The following is a 6,000-nucleotide window of genomic DNA, read 5'->3' on the forward strand; positions in this document are numbered from 1 at the left end:
GGGTTTCCTCCGGCCCGGTTTCCTCCCACAATCCAAAGACATGCAGGTTAGGTGGATTGGCGATTCTAAATTGGCCCTAGTGTGTGCTTGGTGTGTGGGTGTGTTTGTGTGTGTCCTGCGGTGGGTTGGCACCCTGCCCAGGATTGGTTCCTGCCTTGTGCCCTGTGTTGGCTGGGATTGGCTCCAGCAGACCCCCGTGACCCTGTATTTGGATTCAGCGGGTTAGAAAATGGATGGATGGATGGATTTAATAAGAGCAAAACACATCAAAAGGGGAAAACAAGGCAAAAAGAATTTTCCTTATAGAGCAATCCAAAGCAGACAAGTTTCAGTATACTTTTCAATACTGAAATCCAGAAAATGGTAGAAGTCCCAAAAAATAGATAATCTCTAGAAAAAATAATAGAGAGAAATTCAATGAACCACTGTGGAGTCTCATTTCCAACTGTGAATATAGAGCCAGAAGTAGGACACAGAAGCAATGCAGCCATGGTGGCCCTGCTTCTTAGTGTTTCACCCAAAAAGCACATGGAATGGAACTACATTTAAAGAGTGTAAAATGATTGAACAGACACAGAAAGAGGTTTGGGGGCAGCCACTCGTATACTTGAATCAGGCCGCCAAAATGAATGATTGGTTCCAAATGACATGTATCAGAAGATTTCGGTCCAAAAAATAGAACAACAACAATAGGCAGACGTGGCAATTTTAAAGCCGGGCAGGGGAAGTGACATCATAGGGGCAGGAACCGGGAGTGATGTTCTCAAGTCCAGGTGAAATTTCCCAAGGTTGGTCTACCAATTAAAAAGAGGAAGTGCACTCTGCCACCTCCTGGTCTGGCACGGTATTATCCCATTGTGAGCCCTTCAGCTGCCTCCCATGCAAACATGTGTGACAAGAGATAAAACTCAAATAAGAAATGATAAGCAGAACTGACAAAAATAACAAATACATAAAATAGTAACTAAAAATGAACAAAAACAAAAATAAAGCAAAATAAATACAAACCAGTGAAACAATTCTGCCTGTATCATAATAAGTGTAAGCCTTGTGGAGAGTGATTTAAAGGCAACAGAAGGGATAAAATGGAAGGACATATAGGTAACAATGCATTGTAATTGTTAGTTTTTTCTTCCTACAGCTTAGCCTATAAAGAAAACCCTGAACCTACAGTCACATTGTCCCTACCACCACTGCTTCCAGTCTGTGATTTGTTTAATCAAAGCAGTCTGCCACAATGGTATCAGTAGTGACCAGATGGTGAAGATGGCACTCAATTCAACTTTAACAGTGTGGCAGAGGAGTGTGTAGGGAGGTAGCTGGTAGATATAGCACTGGTCTCGCAGGCTTCCAAATGGGTGCAGATGGCACGGGGTTCCTCTTCTTCCCATAAGGAGATACAGACCATTGGTGCACCCCAGAGCAAGAGGAGGACCCGATAAAGGAAGAAGGGGAGTCCTGACAGAGCGCAATATGAGCCTGTCTGCTCAAAGGCAGTGGAGGGCTGCACCGTGGAGGGGCAGAGACACCACAAGCCCTCAGCTAGGTGGACGTCGGGGCAGGAATTCCCATTCTGCTTCCGATCCCACAGGGTTCGGACTAAAGGAGAGCAGTGCTGCTACAAATGTGACCGCTGTGGTCACAGCTGGAGGTGTTGTCCCTGGAGGACGTCCAGAGGACATGGACATTGGGACAACTCCTCACAATTTTTTTTGTTCTGTTTCCAAAGGACAGGCCCATGTCCCTGTACTGGAGAGGACCAGCCCTGACTGGATGTGCCACTGAGGCCCACAGGGCACAGCTGAGAGAGGGGCAATGTGGCGGACGGCCAGGGTCCATGCCTGACCAGGATGACCCTTCGCTATATGTTCGGGGGAGCAGCCATGGACTGTGCAATACCTCCCCCTGGACACTATATTGCCGCCCCCACTGGGTTGGAGCGGTGCCTGAGTTTCCCGCAGGGCTCCATGGGATTTGGAGTTTGGTGCAGCCCTTTTGGGTCCCGTAGGCGCCGCCAGGGGGTGCTGCAGCTGGGACTCCTGAGACACACCAAGAAGTGCAGCCAGAACTCGGCAGTCAACCAACTGGAGCACTTCCGGGTGGACTATAAAAGGGGCCAGCAGCCACCACTCAATGGCCAGAGTCGGGAGGAGGAGGATGAAGCTTGGAGGAGGAGTGGTGGTGCCAGAGAAGAGTGTTTGTGCTTGTGTTTTGTTTACTTGGGACTGTATTGTGCCTGTGGGGATCAAGGGGATGACGTGCCCCACAGGTGAAGAAAAATAAAAGTGTTCTTGTTTTTATACGTGTCTCTGGTGTGAGTCTGTGTCGGGTCAGGCGCCAATATATCGCCTTGTTACACCGTATATACTCGTGTTTAAGTTCTCCCACAGATAAGTCGGGACTTGATTTTACTGTATAATTTCCAGTATTTTATAATGTCAGTCGTATAAGTTGAATGTGGAAAACTCACGCTATTGGTCCAAGAGATTATGATACGTTAATGCCCACCTGAGAGAGTAACCACGGAGCACACGGCCTTTTATCTATGTATTGTGCTCACATGACCACACTGCGATAACCAAATTTTTCCGAAGCGACGTTTGCACTGTTTTATGCTTTTTGTATCTCACACCCTCACACACCTTTATCGTAAGAGCATCCGTCATCTATGATGGAGCGTTCAATCAGAAGAAACTATGAAGCTGGTTTTAAATTGAAAGTCGCTGAAGTTGCGAAAAAAATTGATAACTGCAGTGCCGCAACAAAATTCCATGTGTCTTAGAAACTGGTGTGAGATTGGAGGAGGCAAGAAGATGTAAAAAAAAAAAAGTAAAGGGTCGTATTTTTGAATGAGTGTATAAGTCGGAGTCTGATTTTATGATCGATTTTTCAGGTTTCAAGACTCGACTTATATGCGAGTGTACACAGTACCCTTCTCCAGTGCTGCCTCCAGTTACCTAGGGGTGCACATATAAAATAAAATATAAAATAAAAGCATTTGTTCAGATCAGGCAGATTTATCCCCTCCATGTTGACCCTTCCTTGAAGGACAGTAAACCCTCTGTCTACTAGTGTCCTGTGTGGGTCTCATTTTTAAGGAGCACATCTGATGCGTACCTACAACAACAGAAGCACACCAGAACTGTAGCATGCAAAGAAGTGGGGATTTTTATTGCATTTTGAACCGACCCACTGATGTAAGAGCCATGGCTAGACCTAGTCTGAACTCCCAAATGTTTATTTGTAAAAACGACTCTTGGAAAGCTGCCTCTGTGTTTGGAAAGAAATGGAGGCAGCTTACCAAGAGGTGTGAATCTTATACTTTATTAGTGTATTGATGACATTGCCCTACAAAATTTGCCTCGGATGTCCATAAAATATTCACTTGAACTATTGACAAATGTATATACAACATCATAAACTGTTACTTTGAGATTGATACATATACTGTATATTGTAACATATTATAAAATACAAATTCCACCAATTTCAGTTTACTGAAACAAATCAGCCTACACTGTTTAAAACTGTAATAGGTAGTGAAATAACAAACCATGCAGAATTAATTTGTCAACAAATAATTGACACCCCTCCAAGTTTCTGTTAATATAAATATACTGTGACAATGGCTTCTTTAAAATCCGTTGCTTCTTCAGTACTTGTGTCTTGACATGTTGAATCCATTTGATGTTCACTCTGCTTCCTCTATAACTGGCTGGTGTTGGTATTAATGAATGACATTGAAACTTGGATGCACTTTTTGGACATGCATCTTACAAGTAATATTATTATTATTATTATTAATAATAATAATAATAATAATAATAATAATAATACATTTTATTTATACAAGGCGCCTTTCAGAGAACTCAAGGACACCGAACAAACAATAAATAAATTAAAACACAATTATAAACAACTTAAAACATCAGAAAATCTAAAAATTAAAACCAAACAAAACCACTATAATTAGGAGGAAGAAGAAAAGCCATTTTAAACAAATGTGTTTTAAGTTTACATTTGAAAGATGAATATGATTTGATATTTCGGAGATCCGCAGGTAATGAGTTCCAGTGCTTGGGAGCAGAACGGCTGAAAGCTCTGCTCCCCATGGTGGTTAGACGGGCGGGAGGAACGGTCAGATGGGTGGAGGAAGAGGATCTAAGGTTACGGGATGGAATGGCAACATGTAGAAGGTCAGACAGATATGGAGGTGCGAGGTTATGGATGGCCTTAAAGTTAGTAGCAGAATCTTAAAATCAATACGAAACTTGATCGGAGCCAATGAAGCTGCTGCAAGACCGAGTAATATGGTGAAAAGATGGGATTCCAGTGATGATACGTGCTGCAGAATTCTGGACTAACTGAAGCTTGTGAAGAGATTTATTAGGGAGACCAAAGAGGAGTGAATTGCAGTAGTCCAGCCGAGAAGTGACAAGACTATGAACAAGAATGGCAGTAGTGAGGAGTGAGGGATGGGCGAATGCGATTAATATTACGTAAGTGGAAGTAAGCAGACCGGGTGATGTTATTAATGTGACATTGGAAAGATAGAGTACTGTCGAGGATGACACCCAGACTCTTGACCTGAGATGATGGGGAAACAACAGAGTTATCAATAATAAAAGAAAGATTATTGGTTTTGGATAATGATGATTTTGAACCAATGAGGAGAACCTCAGTTTTGTCACTGTTTAATTTAAGAAAATTTGAAGAGAACCAGGATTTAATTTCAGAAATGCAGTCAATAAGTGAGGGTGGTGGAAAAGAGGAGGTGGGTTTACCAGCAAGGTAGAGCTGGGTGTCATCAGCATAACAGTGAAAATTAATGTTATATTTGCGAAAAATATTGCCAAGGGAAGAAGGTAAATAATAAAGAAGAGGCCCCAGGACAGAGCCTTGGGGCACACCAGAAGTAACAGCGGTGGGTTGGGATGTGAAAGTTTTAAGCTGTATGAACTGAGTGCGGCCTGAAAGTAAGATCTAAACCAATCAAGTGGAGTGTGAGTAATGCCAATCAAAGATAATCTATTAAGGAGAGTGGTATGACAAATAGTATCAAAGGCCGCACTCAGATCAAGAAGGATGAGAATAGTGATTAGACCAGAATCAGCAGCCATAAGGAGGTCATTAGTAATTTTAACAAGTGCTGTTTCTGTACTATGAAGGGGGCGAAAACCAGACTGGAACTTCTCATATAGATTATTGTGAGACAAGTGGGTGTGAAGTTGGATAGCTACTATTTTTCAAGAATTTTGGAGATAAAGGGCAAGTTAGAAATGGGGCGAAAATTATTGAAATTAGTAGGATCACAACCAGGTTTTTTTAATATTGGGGTTATAGCAGCAGTTTTGAAAGATGAGGGAATAATACCAGTAGTAAGAGAAGAGTGAATGATGGCAGAAATAAGAGGGACTAGAGAGGGGAGGCAGGCTTTAACCAAAACTGTAGGCAGGGGGTCCAGCTGACAAGTAGATGACTTGGATTTGCAGATGAGATCTGAGATTTCAGAGGAAGTGGGAAGCTGGAAAGAAGAGAAAGAGTGAATAGGTGAGTGTAGTTCAGAAGAAATACAGAAAGGATCTGGACCAAGGTGCTGATGTATCTTTTGGATTTTCTCATTGAAAAAGACATAAGAGAATTACAGAAGGCAGTTGAGTGAAGGTGAGATGGTAAAGAGTCTGGAGGTTGTGTAACATTATTAAGTAAAGAAAACAAAGACTTGGTGTTACCTGTATTACTAGTAATTAACTGAGTGTAATAATTAGATTTGGTTTGAGCTATACAATCCTTGTAGTAAAGTAGATGATTTTTATACATCTCTTTGTGGACAAAGAGTCTGTTTTTTTAAACAACCTTTCAAGTTGCCTGCCTTTAGCTTTCAGAAGCCAAGTTCAGGCGTAAACCAGGGGCAGAAAAGGAAAAGAAACAGATCTGGTTTTTAGCGGAGCCAGAGAATTAAGAATACCATTAAGACAAGTGTCATAATATGAGACCAGT

The sequence above is a fragment of the Polypterus senegalus genome, chromosome 8 (assembly GCF_016835505.1).
Source record: "Polypterus senegalus isolate Bchr_013 chromosome 8, ASM1683550v1, whole genome shotgun sequence".
NCBI lineage: Eukaryota > Metazoa > Chordata > Cladistia > Polypteriformes > Polypteridae > Polypterus > Polypterus senegalus.